The sequence below is a fragment of the Miniopterus schreibersii genome (genome assembly GCF_964146895.1).
Source record: "Miniopterus schreibersii genome assembly, chromosome: 1".
Taxonomy (NCBI): domain Eukaryota; kingdom Metazoa; phylum Chordata; class Mammalia; order Chiroptera; family Miniopteridae; genus Miniopterus; species Miniopterus schreibersii.
This window is the reverse complement of record NC_138101.1, coordinates 53,127,684-53,152,933: the sequence shown is the minus strand read 5'-3', so window position 1 is coordinate 53,152,933 and position 25,250 is coordinate 53,127,684. Positions and strand designations below refer to the sequence as shown.

At 40.0% G+C, this 25,250-nt stretch overlaps 1 protein-coding gene across 6 annotated transcripts in view; it reads left to right on the top strand.

The window, feature by feature from the left end:
* Positions 1-7,810: 7,810 nt before the first annotated feature.
* GPRIN3 (GPRIN family member 3) overlaps positions 7,811-25,250 on the top strand; it is a 70,977-nt gene continuing 53,537 nt past the window's right edge. The window contains exons 1-2 of one of the 6 annotated variants that reach the window (XM_081148098.1): positions 7,811-8,062; positions 23,032-23,283. The gene's annotated coding sequence lies outside the window, so the exon portion shown is untranslated. The other 5 variants (XM_081148101.1, XM_081148100.1, XM_081148099.1 and 2 more) reach the window with 5 other exon arrangements.

Here is a 25,250-nt window from a genome sequence, read left to right as displayed (position 1 = left end):
ACTTTGAATTATTTTATTGTTGAATTCATGATCAGAGAAGCCAGGCCTAATGGTAACATTATTGCCATAGGGGGAAAAGATCCACTTTACACTGATATGCTTTATTATATAACTTCTAGGAGTCATGGAGATTCCTTATAGTAAATGTATAATTAGGGAGACAGGTTACTCCTGGAAATAATAAATACAGATAATTACCCATTAGGTGGCAAGGAAAATCAAGTTTTGTTTTGTTTTTAACTAGAGAAGTCTTTTCTTACATTCATCCTTTATGTATATATACAGTTTCCATAAAAATCTGGCAACACCTAGACAAATGTAATCCTGTCAGTAACACCTTCAATCTACAAAAAAATAAAATATATTATCTTTGTATCTATACTTTAGGGATCCCCTATGCACATGTATATACTTTCTTTGATATATATTGAGATATATATACACGTGTATACATGTATAGATTCATAACATGTTATATATATAAATAAACATGTATACATATATAAGATTTCTATGATATATATATAAAATATTTATGTTTAGCATGGTTAAGACCATGTCTCCCAGGTAGGGAATCATGCCTTTAAGAAGTTCTGTTCCACTATGTTTCTTGCACTTTATGGACTGATCGTTGGTTCTGCCTTCGCTCATGCAAGAAAGCAGGCTTAACACATGGTTGCCAAACTAGATGTGAGTCCACAAAATGTATTTGGTCCATTTCCATTTGGATTCCCACATGAAAATCTGTAATGTCTCAGCTACCACATCATGGTGAAGACCAGCATAGAAAAACTAAGGCAACTGGATATCATAATGTTAATTTAGTCATCAATGCTTATGAGTCTAGTCTGTAAGAACCAAATATAGCCTCAATTTCTCTGGGGTCTTAGGCATCAGCCCCCATGATGAGCACTGTAGTGACTTCAGGTTTCAGAAAGCAAAGTGAGATACCTGGTACAATTCTACACTTGGGCAAAGTAAGAGGAAAGATAGAATATGAAGGACCATTTTTCTTTGAGGTTCCTGGTTCCCCTACCATTCTGGAAAAGCTATTAGTTAAATCAAATTTTTAATTTTGTACAAATCCAGAAGGCACAACTTACATAGAATACAATTTACATTGTACTTCTTAAGTTGTGCAATTTCATATCTAGATAAACTTAACCAATCTGAAGCAAAGTGAATACATTCATTAATCCGCGAAGAGTATGCTTATGGCATAAGTTTATTCATTCATTAATTCAGTACTTATTAATGACTGATGTAGTGGTGATAAAAATGCCAAATGACTGCTTAGTCTTAAAATATTTTCATATCATTACAAAAAGCAAAATTGGGAACTATATCTTATTTTTAATTTATCTCTGCTTTATTTTTCTTTTGTGACATAATAGTACACATTTCCACTGGGAATCTTGATAGTTCTGCATTGAAAAATAATATTCTACCCAATATATTATAGGTTAGACCTGTCAAAAAGAAAGAGCAAGAGGCCAGCTGGCTGATTGGCTGGCTATTTTAAGCAGGGTCTCTTGCACCTGTGTGAGGCTAACATAGGACAGGTGTTTAGCTTTTTAGGTTGGTAAAATCAAATCTACCAGTTCTCCCTAAGTGTGATCAAACTCTTGGGAAATTATTTGGGCTGGGAAAATTCATAAGAGATGAGCATGAAAGGCAGAGTACCAATTTACTTCTATAGGTTGACATACTTGGCAGGATGAGTGTCATTGATCAGTATAAGGAGCCAAGGAAACTTAATTGTACATGAAAAGGTTGCTCATGAGCTGAGTCTTCAAATAATGGGAGTTAAGAATTCTTGAAAAGTATTCCATTGAGCTAACCTAGTTGTTTAAATAATATATTTAAACAGCTTTATTGAAATATAATCTATTGAAATACAATTTAATGAGATATAATTCACATACCATATAATTCACCCTTTAAAATCCTACAATTCAATGTTTTTAGTATATTCATAGGGTTATACAACCATCACCCCTATATAGTTTTAGAATATTTTTATCACCCCTAAAACCCATACCCATTGGAAATCATTTCCAATCACCATCTCCCCCCAGCCCTACAGCCCTAAGCAACCATGAATCTACTGTCTATCTCTATAAATCTGCCTTTTATGGACATTTTATATCGACGGAATCCTGCAGTATGTGGGCTTTTGTGGCTGGTTTATTTCACTTAGCGTAATGTTTTCAAGGTTCATCCTTTTTGTAGCATGTGTCAATATTTTGTTTTTATTTCTGATTAAAGTTCTATTTTATGGATATACCGTATTTTATTTATCCACTCATCAGTTTATGGATATTTGGCTTGTTTGACTATTATTAATACTGCTGCTATGAACTTTTGTGTGGATATATGTTTTAATTTCTCTTGAGTATATATTTAGGGTGGAATGGCTGGGTTATATGGTAACTCTATGTTTAACCTTTATCCGATGAAAGGGAACTTTAGTTCCCGGCAAGGAGTGGGTCCCGCTGGCCGAATTTAAATGCTGATGGAATTTAAATGCCATCTTTTAAAGGTTAACCTTTTGGAGACCTGTCAAACGTTTTTCCCAAAAGAGCTGCACCATATTTTATTCCCATCAGCAATGTATGAGTGTTCCAATTTCTCCATGTTCTTACCACCACTTATATTTTCTGGTGTTTGATCATAGGTAGCCTAATGGGTGTGAGGTGGTATCTCATTGTGGTTTCATTTGCATCTCTCTAATAGCTAATGCAGATGAACATATTTTCATGTGCTTGTTAGCCATTTAGACATCTCTTTTGGAGAAATGCCTATTCAGATTCTTTGCCCATTTTTAAAAATTGGAGCATATATAAGTATATCCTCTTTTTACTGCCAAATAATATTATGTTGTATGGATATACCAATTTTATTTAACTATTCATTGGTTGATGGGCATTGTAAAATATTTTTTGTATTTATTATGGAGAATGGTGGTGATATTAGCAGGGTGGAAAAGTGAGAATATTTGGACTAGGGAAACTAACCTAGTTTATGGGCCTGACTTAGGAAAAAAATAACAGTGTCTGAAATAATGGGGCAAATTTTATTTCATAAGTTAGCATCTTTATTTAAGGTGATGGGGGGACGGGAAGCAGCCTTAGAAGTAAATAAAGCAGGACATTCAGTCTCTAGATAGTGATTATACTTGAAGCCCTGTGTTAATTGCATTCTCTTTCCAGGAGGTCCATCCAATTTAGAGCTGGACTTCACCCAGTTACTGGAGAAAGTTGCACCTGCACACCATCAGTCCATTGCCCTTGGAGAAATAGGGTGGCAAGGGCTAACAAGGGTTAGGGTCTCAAACAAGTAGGCTGGAGTACCAGCAGATGGAACATTATTGGGAAACAGGACAGAAGTGGGACCATATGGACCAAGAAAGGGCTGGTCAGAACTTGGACTTATAGAGTATCTTAACAAAGAACAATAAATTTGTAGCGAAATGGTAAGATGAAGGAAAAGAGGTATAGACTTTGAGGGGTGGCAAATTGTGGTAAGGGAGAACCTAGTGGAAGACATGAGTTATTTTAATAAGATTTGTTTCCAGACCCATTCTGATGCCCACTTTCTCTCTTCCCCAGAAGAGAGGATTTATGGTGTTACTCATTTTTCAGAAGTTTCTGCTTTTAGTCAGATAAGGGAAGCTCCAAGAAGGCTTCTTTCTGCATCTGTTAATTCTCATTTGCCTTCAACTCAAAATAATCCTACACCAAGGTGACATATTTTGAGGTGGCATTTTCACATTCCCTATACTGTCTTGAATGTGGTAAGTAAGGATGTGATTTTTGGAGAGATGGTTGCCATCTTCTAACCATGCCGTGAGAAGTCTATTTAGAGTTCAGTACTGGGCAGAATGCAGAGATATCAAAGAAATAGAAGTTATGGTTTCTGAGTCCAAAAATTCAATAATACAGAATGTCAAGACATACACACATAAATTAACTAGAGAACAATTACAAAAACACTTACAATATTACTCAGTGCCAACTAACGTATAACTGGTGGCAGCCCTCCAGAATCTACAATGGGTAACTCCATGCTGCCAATGTTTCTTGTCAATGCACTAAACTGATGAAGTTTTCAGAGAAGATGTAACGTTTAGAGAAGATCCTAGTCTCAAATTCTTATCTTTTTGAAATATATTCCTGACCTTGTTTAAATACTGCTAACAAGTCTTCACTCAGAAAGGAAACATCACATCAAAAAAGCATTGAGACCTAGCCAGTTTGGCTCATTGTTTAGAGCGTTGGCCTGTGGACTGAAGGGTATCGGGTTCGATTCCAGTCAAGGTCATATACCTCAGTCGCAGGCTCCATCCCTGGGCCCAGCTGGTGCGTGTGGGAGGCAACCAATCGATGTGTCTCTCTTACATTGACGTTTTTCTCTCTCTGTCTCTCCCTTCCACTCTCTCTGAAAAGCAATGGAAAAAAATATCCTTGGGTGAGGATTACGAGAAAAAACACACACACAGCACTGGGATTTAGTCTTGGTAAAGACACTTAACAGCTGTGGGACATAGTGGTAGTCATTTAAACATCTGGTATTTTGGTTCCTGATTTGTAAATTATGGATAATGATTTATTCAACAAATATTTACTGAGCATTAAACAAGTTTTGGACACTGCTTTAGGCAATTGGCATATAAAAGTGAAAAAAGAGATAAAGTCCCTGCCCTCATAGGCAGTGGACATATAATAAACATATACCATATAAAAGGGTAGTAGTAAATCCAGTAGAAAAAACTTAAAGCAGGGGAAGGAGGACAGAAGGAATAGCAGGTAAGTGGGGAGGAGAGCTGCTCTATTACAGAGTGGCCAAGGCAATCTTAAGTGGCTTATACTCCTTCCCCACGTGGTGTATGCTATGTGAATGCACTTGCCTGCTTATCTGGCGGCAGAAGGAAGGAAGTCAAATGACTGCAAATATGTAGAAAGAAAGTGCTTGTTAAATTACTCACCACTATGTGAACATAAGGCATCATCATTATTACTATTGAGGATTAAGCCTAAACTCCTTAGCTTGACATTTCTTAGCTTCCCATTTAAGGTCCTTCACAACACAACTTTCCAACCTACCTTTCCAGTTTTATCCCCATTCCCCCGTATAAAACTAACTTCCAAATAAAGTTTTCACTTTATATCGTTCACTCGGCAATTAGTCATGTACCATCCCATGTTGCTTCTCCTATTGTTTCTTCTATTTCAGACCTTCATTATTTTATTTTTCATAAGTTCTGTCTCCCCAATGAAACGATAAACTTCTGTATGTCAGAGGCTATAGGTACCTTGAGCATAAAAGGTGTTTAATAATAGTTATTGATTTTATTTGACGTACTGGTTTAAGTTTATCATCACTTTGAAGACTCTCACTCTGGAATTTGGTGTTATATTCAATTCTGCATGAATTTTGAATTGCCTTATTTATCATGGAACAGGGTAATCTTTGAAAAGCAAAATTTTAAAAAATTATTTATTGCTAACAAATGTATTTAACTGTGGTTGGGACTTCCCCTAAGGATTACCTCAGTGCCATTCGTACCAATAATCAGCTCCTAATCCTATGGTGGCCTTTTCATGACTATAATCCTATGTGTCTTAATGGCCTTTTCATGACCTTGGGGCTATTTCTTGCCAGCGTATATTTTTTGTTGTCTCTTGCATAACTTTCAAGTAAATTTTTCCATTGAAATAACTTCCCAGTAGCCTGAGAAATCAAGCAGAAGAGAAGGATGAGTAAGGCATAGAAGAAACTACAGGATAAATACTAGTGAGGTTTTGGGAAAATAATAATGACCTTCCAAAAATATATACATTCTCATCACTGGGACTTATGATGTGTTATCTTACATGGCCTTTGCCGGTGTAATTAAGTTAAGGGTCTCGATATGGAGGAATCAGGTAAGGGTCTTGATATGGAGAGATTATTCTGGACTATTCAGGTTGACCCAATGGAATCACAAGGGCCTTTATAAGAGGAATGTAGGAGGGTCAGAGTCAGAGGAGAGGAGATGATAGAAATAGAGGTTAGAGTGATGGGATCACAAGCCAAGGAATGCAGGCTGCCTCTAGAAGCTGGGGGGGAAAAAATAAGGAAGAAACAGATTCTCCCCTCAGAGCGTCCAGAAGGAATGCATGGTCTTGCTGACTTCGATTATAGTCCTAGAATACCTATTTTCAGGCTTTGAAACTCTAGAACAGTAAGATAATAAGTTTATGTTGTGTTAAGCCACTAAATTTGTGGTAATTTGTTACAGCATCAGTAGGAAACTAATACAGTGGTAGAGTAAAAACAGCCCTGAATTAGTGATCTGGCCTATCTACATCCATATTAATTGTGTAATCTCAGGAAAATCACTCTACTTCAGTTTCCTTTTCTGCAAAGTGAAATTATACCTGTCTTACAGTGTTGTTATGAAGACAGACACAATTATTCATGTGAGCACTTTGTAAAGTGTTTTGTGTTATACAAATGTTAGGTATAAAACTTTGACTTAAGGTTTTCTTAATGAGAGTACTGAAATAAAGACATTTGTCCTTAGTGTGCCAATACCTTAAACACTGCACTATAACCACTCCTGTAACAAACATGCTGTTTTCCAAGTGGCCTACTGCAGGGATGGCCATCCAGCACATTTGTCACAGCCTTCCCTCCATTCACCAAAGTAAACATGGCTAATTGGTTGCAGAAGCCTTCACCCAAGAGCCAAGACACAGCTGTAGAATCCTTCTCAACCCACCTTCAGGAAGTTGCCATCAATCAACTAGAGCTGGGATGAAAGAAATTTACAAAGTTTGGTCCCTTGGCCAGCAGCATGGGCGTCACCTGTGAGCTTGTTGGAAATGCAGATCCTCAGGCCCACCCCAGACGGAGGGAATCAGAATCTGCATTTTGACAAGATCCCTGGGTGCATCCTGTGTACCAGTTGAGACTATATCTTGGAGTGGTTTGTACTCCAGCTGTGCAAGTTACTATTGGGTGACCTCAAGCAGTGTCTTAAATCATCAAAGCCTGTTTTCTCATCAATAAAGCCGAGAATAACACCCACGGCTGCACATATAAGGCATTTTGCAGAGTGCCTGCCAACAAATACTCAGTTAATAATAGTTCTTTTCATTGTATCATTTTGCACCATCCACAGCTGCTCACCAGACGACACATTCATTCAGTGTTGCTGGAGCCTCTCAACAGGGACGACTTCCAAAGCCATCCACGCCCGATGGCCGGAGGAGCATGGGGACGGGGACAGGAACACTGTCAGCAACGCCGGCCCCAAATACCTGGGATACTGCACATTTTCCAGCGCGTACTAAACGCCAGGCGGTCTCCTTGCTCTCAGACCTTCGCTGCACGTGGCTTTATTAGAAACCGTCTGCTCGAGTCTAGACACAGCCACGCGGTCTGGTGGCCTGCGGGAAAACGCGGGGGCCAACATTCCTGCCGGCCGCGCTCAGCCCCAGCCCTCTCTCCGCGTTGATTCCCCTCCTAACTTTCCGCCTGCCGCTGGCGTCCTTGCAGCAGAACCCGAACCCGCCACCCCGGGCGCGGGCGCGCGGCCGCGAGCCCCGCTCGCCCGACGGACAGGGCCGGGCGGGGGCGCGGGGCGCGGGGGGCGGAGCTCGGCGCCCCGCCGCTGCCGCCGCGGCCCGCGGAGCCGCGTGCCCTCGCTCGGATGCTCGGCGCCGCCGCGCTGCCCCGCGTGGACGGACCGACCGGCGCGCCGCGGGCCCGGCGGCTGCGCAGCCCCGCGCCTGGACTCCCGCCTCCCGTTTGGCTCCGCGCCCGGCGGCGGCGACTGCAGCCCGGCGGCGGGGGCGGCCCCGCGGTCTCCGCCCGGCTTCTGCGCGCCGCCTCTGCTCTTTGCATAGTAATTTCAGTTCCTGCGAGCGCCCCGCGCGCTCCCGGAACAGGGCTGAGCCGAAGCGCCGCTCCCGGGCGCACCGGGGCCCTCCGTGCGGCGCCGACAGTCGACGGGAAGCCGCCGCCACAGCGAAGGCAGTGGCCCCGCGGCGCAGGCAGGAGCCGGCGGGATCAGGTAGGCGGCCGGCGGCCGCGGAGGAGACGCCCCCCGCGCCGCCTCTGCGCCGTGCCCAGCCCCCGGGAACCCGGGCAGGGCTCTGCTCGGTGCTGGTGAGGGATGGATTCGGGGCCACGTTTTTGCCTGGGGATCCTTTGCCTGTTGCTCCGGTGCCCATCCCATCCTGCGCTCCCCAAGGGTCTGTGTCTCTCGCAGGTGATGAATTTCTCTGCAAGGTCATTGCTCCCTTAGGCTCTGGCTTTGAAGGTAAATGGGAGAAGACGCTGCTGTTCTTGTTCTTGGGCAGGGGGGTTATCATCAGTGGGTCTGCACACTGTGAATACCCCAATAGGTAGGGTGTGTGTGTGTGTGTGTGTGTGTGTGTGTTTGGCAATACTAACTGGCATGTTTCTTATTTTCCTATGCTTATTCTCTTTACGGTCAATACACTACAGTTGTATATAAAATGTGTGTGTGTGTGTGTGTGTATACAAACACACGTTTAAATATATATAATCTTTCCTGAGATAGGCTGAGAGAGAAGAAGGGCGGGCAGAGGTTGATAAAGGGAAATCACTGTAGAGACCTGTTCAGTATCTAGAGGTGAACTTTGGAACCGGATTCAATCAGGGTAGAGACTAGAGGCTATAAATGGTTCTTTGGAGATGGATTTTTAGAAAAGAGCTGAAGAACACTGTCAACCATGCTCACAACAGACCTTCACGCCATCCAGGCACATCTAAAAGATACAGGCAAAATTTCAGACGCAACAATGGACCGTGAAAGGGGAGGAAATAAAGAGAGGTACTTAGAGACTGCAAAGTGAATTTGGGATGGTAGGAAGGCAGCAAGTCCCTGCCAGGTTGAAAGGGCCTTCTGGAGGGGCACTGGGAGGAATCTCTGCTTGGAGTGTAGGCAGTTCAAGGTTAAGGTGATGTGAATGTCCAGAAAGCAGCAAAGGCGGAGGGGAGAAGGCAAGGGTTTGGAGGGGGAGGGGAGAACCGAAGCTCTGAGAGTCACCCAGAAGCAACCACCTTTCATTAAGGTATCTTTCTCTTCCTGTTAAAATCAATACCTTGGAGATGGTCCATCTAAAAATTTTTCACAATACGTTAGTTAAAGAGCCATCGGTCCACGTTTGCATTTTGTTTTGCAAGGAATCTGGGTCATGGTGGGACTGGAAGTAACTGAAGTGTTTACAACACCAGCAAAATTTGGAGAGAGAGTTGATTAAGGCTTAGCTTCATGAAATATTTACACATCTCTTGCGTGGGCTTTTGTTTGCTCTTGTTGGTGCTGCTGCATATTTTACTTTGATAATGATTTGAGTGTACTTCTCCCAAATGTGCTTATTTTCCAGTTATAAACTATTGTTTCTTTTCCACTGTGTTCACCACTGGCCTGCCCTGAGTAACAACTGTGGGAATAAAGATACATGAGTCAGTCACACAGCATAAAGGCAAAAATCTTTTCTGTTGCTATCTGCAAATGGCAGGAGTTTGTATTATAGAATATTCTTTTGAGCTAGAATCACGAAGAACATTTTTCAAGTTTCTGTGTGGTTTTAGTAGGGAGACTAGGTTATTGATTCACAAATAGAAAAATAAGTAGTAATTGCCATTGCAAGTCTAGATGTTATGTCGTTGGAATTTATTTTGGAAACAGGGCAGAGGAAGTCCTAGAGAGCCACGGAGAGCGTGTTGTGGTGTGGTGAGGTTTACCTAATCACTAACTAGACTTTCAAAAAAATGACAAGGACACAGATCAGAAGCGCAGAGCTTCATATGGGAGGTGGAGGACTGAAGCACGATATGAATCGCGTCAGTCTTAACTGGAGGTCGGGGTGGGTTCCAACAAGCTGTTTTTGAAATTTGGATTTTTTTTTTAATTGCCTCAATACACTTGCCCATTACACCTGCAGTATTTCTTTGATTGTGCCTCAAATATACATAAAAGAATGTATTAGATACAGCTATCCTTCACCGTATGACTTTTCAGTCACAAAACCTGCAGCTTACAGGGAATATTGGTCGTGGAATCACAAAAACCAGAAGCCTCAGAGAGTCAAGACGTGCACTTCCAGTCCCAGCTCACACTTGAGCTCTTTCAGGGCAGTTGTTTTTACCCTTTGTACATTCACTCATCGGTTCATTCGCACATTCAACATACATTTATCCTGAACTAAACATGGTCCTAAATTTTGGAATTGAAGAGTAACCGAGACACAGTCTCAGCCAGCAAGCCTTGGGAGAAAGGAAGTGACCGCTAGTTAAGCGCTACGTCAGGGCAAGCACAGGGTGCTGTGGAAGCCAGAGTGGGGAGGTGGAGAGGACAGGGACAGTACCCAGGGACCTGAAGTGTAAGAACTAGTCTGGTAAAGAGGAGAGACAAGGGCAGGCCTGGTACCAAGGCCAAATATGCAGGGCCCCAGGAAGGACAAGTAGCTCCAGGTGGTTGAAAAGCTGTGAGGAGGTAAAGATGGGAAGATGGAGATCGAGAAGGAAGCAGATCCATCCTCAGGCTTAAGTCCAGAAGAGCCACTAACTCATCTGCTCAGTCAATCATTTGATCTGGAGAAGTTAGGTAAATGCCTTCATATCGAGGCTCTATGTGGTTCACGTTACCCGAGTTTATATGCTTCAAATATCTAGAAACTATATTTACCTTAATTTGTAATAGTCTGTTTAAAAGGGAGACGTGTTGTTAAGAAAATCACAATTCTCTGGGCCTCGATTTCTTCATCTATGAAATGCCTACCACCTACTTTGCATACTGAAAATGAGAAAGAATGAGGGAATGGAGACTTGATTTTTATAGAAATGAGTTTTATAGAAATGTAGGGAATCGTATTTTTATAACAACAGTGCTCAGGGCAAAAGGATGAAAAATGTATATTCCAAAAGCATTTCATTGTCGTAGATGACTCCAAAAGAGAAACTGAATTAACAAAAATGTAACTCAGCAACACGGGCTAAAGAAAGCCCAAAGGTCACATACAACTTACAGTTATTTTTTTAAGTGAGGGAAACATATACAGCAATCTCATAGTAATCAATAAGTGTCCTTTTAGAAATAGTCACAACATATGTGAAGTCAGTTTACTGGGTATGATAGCATTTTATTTTATTTTTTAAATATGTTTTACTGATTACAGAGAGAGGAAAGGAGATGGAGAGAGAGAGATAGAAACATCAATGAGGAGAGAGTCATTAATCAGCTGCCTCCTGCAGGCCCCCTACTGGGCATCGAGCCCACAACCCGGGCATATTGCCTGACCAGGAATCAAACCGAGATCTCCTGGATCATAGGTCGATGCTCAACCACTGAGCCATGCCAGCTGGGCAACATTTTATTTTCAAAAAATAGAGTAAGACAGAATAGAAGGATAAATAGTATTGCTCATTGAACTTTTAAATTAAATATATATTTATATGTATGTACACACTGGACTATGATGTAAAAATCTACATCTTATTATACATCATGTTCCAAAAAATCTGAAAGCAACTGCTTTAAGTGAATGAAAAAAAATAGATGCTTCCTGTTTGCAAGACCCCAAGAGTCAACTAGGAGATTGGATACGTAAGCATTTACACAAAATCCTGAATAGCAGAATTGCCTGGAGAAAGGCAAAACATTATGACTTACCAGTAAGGTCATTGCAGTAAAGTTAGGAGATGGAGATCCTTGGGGACTGAATTAGTCTAGAGAGCTTCAGGGAGGAGGCAGAACTTGAGCTAGTTTATGAAGGATGGGAAGAGATCTGGGTGGGCAGTGAGGAAGAAGTGAGAATGTAGAAGGGGGAAGTAAAGAATGAGGTGGCATAATACAAGGTTTAAGAATCATTTAAGGCCCTGGCCAGGTAACTCAGTTGGTTAGAGCATCATCAGGATACACCAACATTGCAGGTTCGATTTCCAGTTAAGGCACATAGAAGAATCAACCAATGAATGCATAAATAAGTGGGACAACAAATTGATATTTCTCTCTCTCTCTCACTAAATTAAAAGAACATTATTTAGAAAAGGAAAAGTGAATATCAATTTTGGGGAGAGAATTGCAGCAGAATTTATGTTTAGACTAAAATATTACTCAAGAGTTGCTATTTATTTTATATCTAAGATTTCTTTTCCTAATACAGCTACTTTAAGAAGATCTGGATAGAATGGCCATAACATCATAAATCTGTCATTTCCTGCCATCTTTTTGTTTCAATAATAATTTCCAGGTTAGGCCTTGTTTCAACTGAATTTAATAGTTGAACTATTGAAATTACGTGATACACCACATTGCGTCATGAGTATTTCATTTCTCAGAGCATAAGTATAATCTTTAGTCGAGGGGGCAAGAGTAATCAAGTCTTAAATTGAGCAAATCCTTCAGTTTCCTTCAACAAGTTCCGCTTTTCAAGTGCCCAGTAGGTACAAAGCCCAGTGGTAGGCACTGACTGCCCTGTGAAGATGAACCAGACCACTTCACACCCATAACCCCAAAAGGAAGTGCAGCTTCTGTTGGGTTTTCTCTTTTGGGTTCCCTGAGGTACTTGACCATCATTTTAGTTAAGTACAAGTCATTTCCAGTGATTTGACTTACAATTTTTTGAGTTTACGACAGTGTGAAAGCCAGACTCATTCAGTCGAAACCATGCTTCGGATTTTGACCATGTCCTCAGCTCCTGATGCTCAGTGCGATACTCTCTTGTGATGTTGGGCAGCTCCCAGTCAGCCCCACAATCACAGGGGTGAACATGGATACTCTGCAGTAGATTCTCTGTGTTAGAGGATGTTGCCCAACTGTAAGCTAATGTAAGGGTTCTGAGCATGTTTAAGGCAGGCTGGGCTAAGCCATGATGTCCGACGGGTAAGGTGTTAAATGCATTTTCAACTTGCGATGTTTTCAACTTACTATAGGTTTATCTGGATGTGACTCCACCTTAATCGAGCAGCATGTGTATTTAAATAAGTTTGTATGCATTTCTAGAAATTAACATCAATGTTCTGCTGTAGCCTAATAGTTATTTTGAGGAGATCAAATCAGAGAAGAAAGGCTTTACTTGTGTTTCTGAAAAACTTTTGTTGAGCTTCTTTCAGCTCTTCTGCTCTCCTATGAAATGAAATAATGTTATGATATTGATACCGTTTTAAATAAAGCTGTACCTTTAACCAGAAAAACATTGCCAGTTAAAATAGAGATTCATGTGCTTAAATTAGTTGATTTGGAGTGCAGTCAAATATGGAAATTCACTTTTTTATGAAGATGTCCTGGACTCCTCTTTCATCTTCCTTCTCCACATCCAAATGTTTGGATTAGTGATAATCTAACTTTTTTGCATAAGAGTCGAAACTGAAATAATAAAAATATCTTGAGGCTGTATTTGAATTGAAAAGATATTTATTGCCCTAGCTGGTTTTGCTCAGTGGTTAGAGCATCGGCTTGCAAACTGAAGGGTCCTAGGTTTGATTCCAGCCAAGGGCACGTACTTGGGTTGCAGGCTCCACCCTGGCCCCAGTCAGGGCATGTGTGGGAGGCAGCCAATCACTGTGTCTCTCTCACATCGATGTCTCTCTCTCTCTCTCTCTCTCCCTTCCACTCTCTGAAAAGCAATGTAAAAAATATCCTCTGTTGAGGATAAAAAAAATAAAATAAAGATATTAAATTTCATGGGGAAAATGTATATGCTTTACAATTTAGATTACTTACTATCTTGAATGCCAGTAAGAAAAATTTTCAGAGCTTTTTAGCCAGTAACAGCTTTCTAATGTTTTTTATGTCTGTAATTAGATTGTTGGCTTTATTTTGAAGCTAGCAGCATAATTTTGTGGCCTGATTTATTATTGCCAAGCATTAATAACTGACCTTCACTGGAAGGTTAAATGCTGTGACCTTCGCTGGAAGGTTAAATGTTATAATCTATTGAATCTGAGTCCAAGTCTTGAAAGTGGGTCTTAGAAATCTATATTTTACAGTGATCCCAAAAGCATTTCAATAGCCAAATGTGAATATCACTGTTTAGTCCTGCCTTTATTTACAAGGAAATAAAAAGGTTATAGATGAGTCCCAGACAAGTTAATTAGCTTGTCCTAAATCACCATTAGATCTGGGGCTAAAACCTAGACCTCCTCTTAGCTGATTGTCAGCTAAGGGGAGGAAGAGCAGGACCTGAAGAGAGGTCTGAGCATCTCCTGAGTGATGGGGTATGGACATCAAAATATTCATGCAGCCCTTCTTCCAAAATTGAGAGTAAATGAAGTGAGTCTTTTTAAATGACAATACAGAGATCTCTGTCCCCAGGGTCTGATGCAGCAGAAAAATTGTGGAGATCAGCTGTGTGTTCTGAGGCAAGGAATTTTCTTGGCTTTACACACCAGATTCAATTTAAAAATGGTAATTCTTGGATCCTAAACCCAGTGGATACCCAGTTCTCCCCCAGGAAGATGGCTTTAGTAAGTAAGCACAGCCTGTGACACTTGCAGACCAAGCAAACTCTGAAAAAACTCAAGATGAGACAGTGGAAATCTATAGTCACAGGTGCCTCCAGGGACCTAAGTGTCATTATTAATTCAGTGGACAGCTGGACAGAGAGCTCTAGAGCTCCTTAAAAAATCACATTTGCCTCTACTGATTTCTGGGGGTAAAGGAGTTGCAGAGAATATTTTTTTAAGCCCAAATTACAAGTTGTTTGGCAAAGTGGGAAATCTAGTTCAGGGGGAATCATCAAGATGTTTTATGTGGATAGATTCTTGATTGTTTTTACAGGATATTGATTTCTAAATAGCCTAAAATTAAAATAACCATTACTGTATCTATGAGACACTCTTCTTTTTCTTTATAATGTACAACTTTGGGTAAATGAAATACTTGAGGGAGTTCAGTGTTTGTGTTTGCTATATTTTCTGAGTAATCAGAGTATTTTTTTTGTTTCAATTCTTGTCAATAATTTTTCTAAAATGTAATAGACTGTGCTTGTGTTTCTGCCTTAATAAGTATAATATGGCAGATATCATCAGGGTTCAGAATTTTGCATTGCCTCTGGGTTTTTATTCTGAATTATGACTGTGTAGGACAGGGCTGCTGAATATAATATAAGAATTTTTAATTGTTTTTCTTTTCTACTCTGATACCAATATACTTTCTTATGACACACTTTGCAAAAAATGTGTTCTTCAAAAATGCAAATGATATTTGATTCATTGTGGGTTCCACTTTGTTGACTTTGGTCTTTGCCTTCGCCATTGCATCATTTTGGAATGCTCATTTCTTTGTACTTTCTCAAGCCCCTCTAAACATTGTTGAAAGCTCAGCTATTTCACTAAGCCCTCCAATATTCTTACAAGCTGTTTCTAACTACTATTTTATACATCACTTGAATTTTTAATTTATACTTAGTTATATTGTTCCGCTAATAAGAATTTTAATCAGAGCTGAGGTTCACAAATGGATGTATATTTCCCCTGCATCCTTGAATGAGTAAAAAATGCTTATGACAAAAGGGTGTAGAGAATTGGCCTTGTTTTCATGTTGAACATGTTCTGAAAGCAGTCAGAGAGCAGAAATCTGTCAATGTCAGGTCAGGGGCACAGCTCTGAATAAGGGAGTGAAAAATGCCTATGCAACCTCCTTTCACATTGAGGATGATTTCTTGCCTACACATAGATTCTCAGAGCAGAAGAATGATTTGCCATGAGCATCTCAGAGACCTGGTGCACTTTACTTAACCTGTCAGGACCTCAAGTTTGAGAATGTAGGTACAAGATCAGAAACCGGAAACTGGTAGTCTGTGAGCCCAGCAGGAAGAGCATGTTTTATTTGGCCTGCAGATATTTATTTTTAATTACGCCAATAGTTAAAAATCAGAATATCTATTATAAAAAAATGAAGCACCAACCCACATTCATTAGGCCGTAGCTGAATAACAGCGTGTGCTACCTCTTTACTATACTACAGTCTCCGCTACTCCCTACTGTCTCTCTGATGCTGAGGCTTCATCTAAGCCACTTATACTCAACAGCTTCACCTACTTGTGTTAGCTACCTAGAACTCCTAGGTACTGAGTTTGTGAATCTGGACTAGGTGTTTTCTCAGTTCCATTGAGCTCTGCAATGCTCTGATTGTACTCACGAAATTGATGTTATTGTACAAAGTAGCAAGATCATCGTATTCAATGTAGTTAATTCCCATAAACTATAGTGAGAGTCTAAAAATTTCCATGCTTAAAATAATATAGATTCTGTGAAAGGTTAATGAATACAAACTGAGTTGACCTGGTCTATTAGTAAGAGAATAGCGGAGTGTTTTGTTTGTTTGCATGCTTGCTTTTTACTGTACCACATGTGGCCAAAAGAAAAAAAAAGAGAAGCAGCAGCAGAACTGTTTTAACCATAATGTATCCTTTAATTTTACTACAATTTTCCATTGGATTGCTTTATGAATTTTTAAATGCACCATGTCTTTATGTACAACTCTTTAGGTATACATCAAACTTGCAATAGCCTCCTGAGAGCCCAAAGCATATCTCAGTCTTCCAAGTAATGGTGCATTCTGTTTGATAGGCCTAGCAGTTGAGACTAAACTGTCAGAATTAGTATTGATTCATCCCCCAATTTGTGTCCGTGTCCGTACAGCTGAGCAGTGCGCATCTAGCAATGGCAGTTGGCTGTGCTTTCCACCCATCGCTGAAGCTCATCAGATCAAAGCACATCACAGGCTGGCTTATTGTGCAGGACTGTTCATATGGCTAAAACTGAGGTGACGGGGTCAGGGCCGAGTTATTCATATTGTAAATCAAGGCAAATGTCCTTTTGGGACAACGCGATGGAAAACTCAGGCAGATCTGTAAAGTAGAGAAAAGTCTTAATAGCGCTCTGAAATCTCTCCCTTTTCAATCTCTGCTGCCACTTTTCACGCGTCCTTCACTGCATGCCACCCCCACATTGTGCCTCCTACTTTACTTCTAAAAGCATCCTCACATCTAATTATTAATCCTAAGGTGTCGGTGCTTCAGCAGCTTCGCTCCAAAAAGACAATACTGAGAACAGTGTCAGTGGAGGCCAACAGAGGACACAGGCTCCGTCATCAACTGTGCTTCCTTTAGAGAGAGTGCGTTTCCTTGTAGAATGATGTCCAGGTCTTTAAGTCAAGTCATTTGATGACATATCACCGGAAATGCATTGATAATATTGTATATATAAAACACCGTAGGTGTTAAAAAATCTTTACAGATAAAGTAATTTTTTTCTTAGTGATTTTAAATAACATAAATTTAATCACACTGGAACTTTTAATGCTCTCTTATGAAGAAACTGTTTGCCTATTCCCCTGGTGGTTGTTTTGATGTTTAAAATCGTAATGGTGTGTTTTTAAAAGGTCGTCCCTCTGGGGTTTGTGGCTTTTGAGTGGTGAGTCTAAGTCTTGGGAAGGGATGATCAAAGTTAATAACCTGAGCTGGACTGAGAGTACATCAGTACTTCTGCTTTGCAGATCAAGGAGGAGCATTCCTCAAAATGGAGAGAGAAGTTTATTTCAGAGATGAAGTATAGAATGTGAAAGGTGGTTGGCAGAAGGCCCCGATTTAGGGAAGATGAGTGCTTGGATCATTTAATAAGTTCATACTTGAGTACTTGATGTATATGTTAGACCCTGTGCTATGTGCCAGGAATTTAAAGTTGAATCTAATTATTTGAGTCTGAACTCTCAATTCCCAGACACGGGACTAGATACACTTACTAATAAATATGGCTCAGCAAAGTTAGAATGGGCTCTTTTATTGGTCGAGATCCTTGAGAACTGCCCTCGCAGCCTAACGAATGAGGCTCCTCTCTCTGTCCCAGCCAGGCAGCCCTGTACCTCTGTCTTCCTTCCTGTGAGCTCTAGCAGTTCAGCTGACTTTCCGTTTCTCTTCGCAGCTTTGCCATCTGCCCTCCACCCCTGGGTTCCTTTCTTCTCAGCCAGGCCAACTTGAAAACAAGAGGAGTTTTTCCCACATTACACTTCCTTAATGTCATTGAAAATAAAAACATGGACACATGTATTTTTTACTTTATTCTACTAAAAACAACTAAGTAGCAACAGTAACCAAGATGGGGCAGATTTAAGATTAAGAAATCTTCTAAATTTCTGCTAATGGCTAATCCATATACTATAGGAAACTTCTTCCCCAGGCGTATACCAGAACCTCGGTGTAACTTCATCTCCCCTCCTTTTTTTACTCAAGAAAACATCTACAAATGCAAGTGAGATGAATGAGGGTCACATTATTATAAAAATTACTTTATTATCAAGATTAACATAACCGACAGAGAAGACTGCTCTAAATTATTCTTTTAATAAATCACTTGTCATTGTACTTTATCATTGCTCATAAATGTTTTGTGACACACTAGTGTATTTGAAGATGGTTTAAAGGCTACTTTTAAATTATTGCTTAGATTCTCAGGGATCACCTCCACCCTTGAGAGGTAATCTGGAATCAGATCATTATTGAGTAAGGTACCCATTTCAAAGTACTGAAACTACGCAGCTGTTTTCACTGCTGCTCGGTGAAATGGCCCAGGGCACTCCTGCTCTTTTCTAAGGTGGTTCTCACTCTTTCCTGTTCTTCCTCTCCAGAGTTAGGACCCTGGAAATTCAAGTGGTAACTCATGTCTCTGGAATGCCTGGTGAATGATTGCATCTCCGTGTATTTATTCCAACTTAGAGGTGAACTGCCTTGCCTTGCTGCCTAGAAGGCAGTGACACGGGAGGTAAGAGAAGACGAGGGTACCTAGATTACAGAACTAATGATGACAAGCAGAGACAAATGACCGAGCAAACACAGGGGGAAGACGAAGGAAAGCAGGGTAAAGGGGGAGCCAGAGACTAAAGGAGCCATTCGGGGCACTTTGCCATCTTGGTTCTAGGGCATGAGAGAGCCCAAATACACTTCTCTTTCTCCATCTCCTCTCCACTGTAAGGAAATGGACAGTGCAGAGACTATAGATCTGTAGAGTGGATGAGCTCCTCTTTCAAAACTTCATTCTTTAGATTTCTCTGCCCATGGCATTCTACTAAAACAAACCATGTCCCCTGTTAACAAATCTATGCAGTTTGTGCTATTATTTTCCCCATATTAGAGAGCAGGAAACATATTAAATAACTTGGCCAGTGTCCCAAAGATAGTAATTGCCTGAGCTGTGTAAATTCAGAGTCAGCCAACTTCAAAGGCCACATGCTTCACCATTGTGCTATACTACAATATTGGTAAAATTAATACGATGAAGCCCTGGCCTAGTGGCTCAGTTGGTTAGAGCATCAACTCTATACACCAACGTTACTGGTTCTATCCCTAGTCAGGGCACAGACAAGAATCAGCCAATGAATGCATCAATAAGTGGGACAATAAATTGATGTTTCTCTTTCTTTCTCTCTCTCTCTCTCTCTCAAAATCAGTCAATAAATAAAAATTTTTAAATTAATACTATGGCCCTAGCTGGTTTGCTCAGTGGTTAGAGCGTCGGTCCTTGGACTGAAGGGTCCCAGGTTTGATTCCAGCCAAGGGCATGTACCTCGGTTGCAAATTCGATCTTTGGCCCCAGTCAGGGTGAGTGTTGGAGGCAACCAATCAATGTGTCTCTCTCACATCAATATTTCTCCCCCCTCCCACCCCCGCTTCTACTTTCTATGAAAAGCAACGGAAAAAATATCCTCAGGTGGGGGTTTCAAAAAATGAATACTGTGAACACTGGGTCAAAATATGAGGAATAAGCACGACTTTATAGACTAGTTTCTCCTATCTTGGATTTCATATTGTGTTGCTTAAAAACCAAATGTGAAAGCTTCTAATTCAGTGATAAATCATTTTTTAAACAAACAGGGTGAGTTTAAGGGCAATTTAGGTTAAATCTTTATAAATCATTGTCCAGGCAATGCAATCAGAAAACAAAACTTTTTATCAAAATATCCAGATGACACATATGTCCCAGAAAAAAGTATTTCTTTCTCAAAAGAAACACTAAATACATATCACAGAGTCACGTGCACATACACATGCACATACACACATATAACAAGAAAAACCAGGCATGTGTCTGTGTTTAGCCCTACCTGTGGACTTTGGACTTAGAAACTATTTATAGAACTAGTGTTTCCAGATTGATGTTTTAATCATAGACTTTTGTTTACTTACGAAAGTTGAGCAATTCCTTCTTATAGCTTGTAGGTAAGTGTCCTGGTTACAAATTGAAGGCCAAATAAAAGGGAATCTATGTATAAGAGGCCCATTTGATTCACGTTCCTTCTTAAAACTATATTTCTAATAAACTAATGGTGCTTAACAGGAGCTGAATATGCACAGCTCTGTCCATTTTGAAAATGAAAATTCACTAATTGTTTTTATTTATTTTTTATTTATTTTTAAATATATCTTTATTGATTTCAGAGAGAGGAAGGGAGAGGAAGAGACAGCGATAGAAACATCAATGATGAGAGAGTCATTGATCTGCTGCTTAGCCCGCAACCCGGGCATGTGCCCTGACCGGGAATCGAACCCCGATCGCCTGGATCCTAGGTCGATGTTCAACCGCTGAGCCACGCTCGGCCGGGCACTAATTGTTTTTAAAGCCATAACTTCTGCCTTGATTTTTTTTTTTTTTAGCCCTTAATAAGCAATAGATTTTATTCTAGTGAAAGAAATGGGCGAAACAGGCATTAGTCTTATTACTGGACTCTTGTAATCAATCCGAAATGTCTTTACCTCTTTATCTTATTTTAAATTGTGAACTCTTTGTTCCAGGGGGGTGACACAGTTGGAATGCACTGCTTTTCAAAAGTATGAGAGATCCTCATCAGTGGTCTGTGAGATGATCTTAGTATATAGATTTACTTTTTATTTTAATAGCTATGACTTTATTTTAATAGAACATATTAAGAATAAATTTAAAAGTATATTTTAAAATATTCTTTATGAAAAAGATATTACTGGCACATCAAACCTGATTTTACATATAACATTTCTTAAGACTAGGCTAACGTTTTCAACTAGTGTACCAGCTACAGTCAACTGAATGAAAAATATTAAGTAAAAAATAATTTAGCACATAAGACAAAAGTCACGAAAGAGGTACACAGATGTCACAGTGAAAGTGGCACAGGAAATTATGTCATTGCCCCAGGCACCTCGAGTTCTCTAGAAATGAGAGGGTTAGTCCAAAAATCCCTGAGATCAATTCTAGCTCTAATGCTCAATTTTTTTTTTTTTAACAGTTCTGCATTTTTTCCTTCCATCTTAGGCCTGTTTTCTGAATTTAGGTCTCTTCAGCCTTTTCTAGAACTTAAGAGATACCCTGCTTATCTCCCCCTCTTCATCACTGCCAAGCATTTATGCATTCATTCATTCATGTGTGTACTCATGAAACGAACATTCTATGTTGAACTTGTATACTAGGTCAGATGGGCATGCAGGGAAGATCACAGTGTTCGTACCTCTGACTTCTGTGAGTATACATGTCTGTGATTCCCATTGAAGTTAAAGCCCTTGAAAGCCCTGGACTTCTGCCATAATCTTTTCTTTGTACTTCCTGAATGACTAAGAAATCTCCAATGGAAAGTCCCTTCATTGATAAAAACACATTCAAGGCTCATATTACAAATTTAAAACATGTGTCCTGCAAATCCTGAATGGGATTATACATGAGAATGGACAAAAGGGTTTCTATGTTTCATAGCTAGAAAGGCCTAATTCTTGGGTCATTTTGAATACAAAGGGGGGGGGGGGGGGATAGCACTATCGTTATTTTTAAGTAGAGGGTAATGCATCTGTGGTCAATTAGAAGTTGTAACAAGACTTGAGTCAAATGGGGAAGTTTAACACTTATCAGGTTTTTAAAAATCAATTACATTGAGGCAGAAATTAAATTTCAGTGGCATTTATCGTCTTTCCATAAAATTTACCACCAACAAGTGGTTAAGGTATAACTAGTATTATGACTATTTTTTCTTGGGGATTTGTCCTTTAGAAACATTGCTAAAATTTTGTAAAGTGACTGAGTACAGTGAGTACAAATTGTCACAAACATCTACGTAATGTTAATAGAGCTGTTTTGTGCTTGCCAGCGATTCATAAGATTTTTCTATACCGGTTAAGAGGATATAGCTGTGGTTTCCTGCTGGAGTTTCCATACAATAGTGAGAAAAACATCAGAGAATGCAGTTGGTTGTGGTTGTTTGCTCATTCGCTGCTGCTCTTTTCTTTTTTGTAAAAAACAGGAAGCTGAAATTTCTTCTTTACTTAGTTCAATTGATGTTTAATAAGAACTTATCTGTGCACCACTGTGGGAGGGTGGGAAGATGAAGAGACATATCCTTGGCTTTAAAGACCATATAAAGACCATAATCTTTATATTAAGAAACATCAGAGGTTTAAGAACTCGTGGCAGTATTTATCTACTTTCAGTGCACATACATTAAGATAAAAACTGATTAACTGAAGTTGTTTTCAAATTTTTAATGTTTTTCCATGAGTAGATACAATTTTCTAAGTGTCACGTTAAAACATATTTTGAAGAAACAGCAAGTTAGCTTAGGGTGGTTTATAACTCTAGTAATTGCACCAAAATTTAAATTAATTTGTTAGTTTTTCTCTGTTCTCTGAATATAGACCAAACTCCCAGTCCCCCAGCCCACTATCTGGAGGAGAATTGGACAAAAGAGCATATTCCAAATCCCTTTCTCAAAAACAGGGTAAAATAAAATGACATACTTAATAAATTAGTACTGTAGCATTTGATACTATCATAAATTGTTTTTAAGAGGAAGCCAGGCACAAAAAGAATATTTATAACCAAGTATATATTCTGAATACAAAAGATTTAATGTAAGCCACATCAGTTCGGAAGGCAGAACCACTATGGTGATTTATTGTAAATTTTAAATCTCACACAATTGTGGGAGCTTATAAAGAAGTCTATGGAAAGCTGTTGCTTCTGTATCTGATGTTGGGCCTGAAATCATCGTAGGTTAGCAGAGCTGGCAACTGAGAAGAAAAGCTGGGTGTGAAGTGGAGCTGAGCAGGGACAGACCGGATCTGCAAGACTGGCCAGAACCTGTGTCGGACTCCTGCCTCCTCCAACCCCGGTGACCTGGGAGAACCATAGAAGGAGCTGGCACTGTCCCCTGGAAAGCGGTTCATGCACCGGCCAGGAAGCTGGAGATGGGGAGCTGGGGGGAGGCGAAGGCCCATAGCCTGACTGCCATCTGACGTCACCAAGGTGAGCTGGGAGGTGAGCACACGGCACTGGTGCACCCGCACTGCCCCTCGGAGCCTGGTAACACTGCTGCTCCTCTGCCTTCCACGCCTCATAAATTTCCCTTTAGCCCACTGTCATGAAGACCCACCTAGGGAAGGGAATTCTGGAAATGGATTTGCACCTGAGCTAAATTGACACCTTGTACAAAATCACCGCAGAAACTAGCCAATAGAAAGAGAAATGTCTACGGTCAGAAAGTCCCTTGTTTCAGAATTCTGCAAGATTCCTTTCTGCGGCAGGACTCAGAATCTAGTCTGACTATTGGTTATGTTTAAGACGTTTTCTTCTATAGATTTATGCAAATTATCTCCTGTATACAACTTTAAGTTGTCGGTTCATTTCCATTCAAAAACTAAAATTTCAGAAAGAACATTTATTTTAAAAGGTTCCAAGATTCATGTCATTTAAGACACTGAGCTCATCTCTTCAAAATATATATCATCTTGCACTGTAAAAATTAATGAGATTAACGGCACATGGCTGGGTAATGTGACGTTGAACATGTTTTCTGCCACAATAGATTCCAAACTCCATTTTTAGATTTCCGTAGGTGCTACAGAGGGTGCTATATAATGTTAGAGAAAAGCAAGAGCTCAGTTAGAAAGAAGCTGTGTTCCCAGCATTTCTTTTATTTATTCATTTGTTTTGTTTTGAGACTCTTGCATATAAGGATGCTTGTAGTGGTGCTGTATGGATTGGTGAGCTTCCAGTGGTGGAAGCACTGAACCAGCTGTTGTAACCAGAAGTCCTGCGATGACTTGGAGGTTGGCCGACAGAGCTCCATTTTCAAGATTCTTTGAGTCTCTTTTTTTAAGTTTATCTTTATTGTTGAAAATATTACAGATGTCCCCTTTTTACCCTCATTGATCCCCTCCACCCCACATCCACCGCACCCCCAGGCCTTCCCAAGACCAATGTCTGTGTCCACGGGTTATGGTTATAAACGTGTAAGTTCTTTGGTTAACCTCTCCCTGCCCACTCCCGCATCCCCACCTTCCCTCTGAGATCCCTCCGTCTGTTCCATGTTTCAGTGTCTTGGATCCATTTTGTTCATCAGTTTATTTTGTTTATTACATTCCAGATATAAATGAGTCCTTATCAGTGATTTTCAACCTCTTTTTTTGTCCCAGCTCACTTGATAAATGATGTTTACAGGAAGGTCCCTGCTGTAATTCCAACTTTTTCTCTCTCACCTAAAAAACACATTGAAATACAAGTAAGTGGCAACAACAAAAAATTCAATTTTAAAAATGATCAGAAGAACTGAATAGATATTTTTTAGTTAAAGGAAATGCAAATCAAAACCTCAATGAGATATCACTTCACACCTGTTAGAATGGCTCTTATAAAAAAATGAGAGCTAACAAGTGTTGGCAGGATGTGAAGAAAAGGGTACCCTGGTGCACTGTTGGTGGAAATATAAATTTGTGCATCTACTACGGAAACAGTATGGAGGTTCCTCAAAATTTTTTAAGTAGAACTAGTCTATGATTCAGCATTTCTACTTCTGGACATTAATCTGAAGGAGATAAAAATACTAACTAAAAGAGATACCTGCATTCCCAAGTTCAATATTATTTACAATAGCCAAGACATAGAAGCATCCTAAGTGTTCATCGATGTATGAATGAATAAAGAAAACGTGATGTATAATGGAATATTATTCAGCCACAAAAAAAGTCTTGACATTTGTAACAACAGGGATTGACCTTGAGGGCATTATGCTAAGTGAAGTAAGTCAGATAAAGACAAATACTGCATGATCTCACTTATGTGTAGAATTGAGAGAGACAGAGAGAGCGAGAGAGAGGAAGAGAGAGCTCATAGATGTAGAGAACCAGATTGGTGATTACCAGAGGGGTGGGGGTGCAAATGGATTTAAAGGCATAAGCTTCCAGATATAAAATATATAAGCCCTGAAAAAGTAA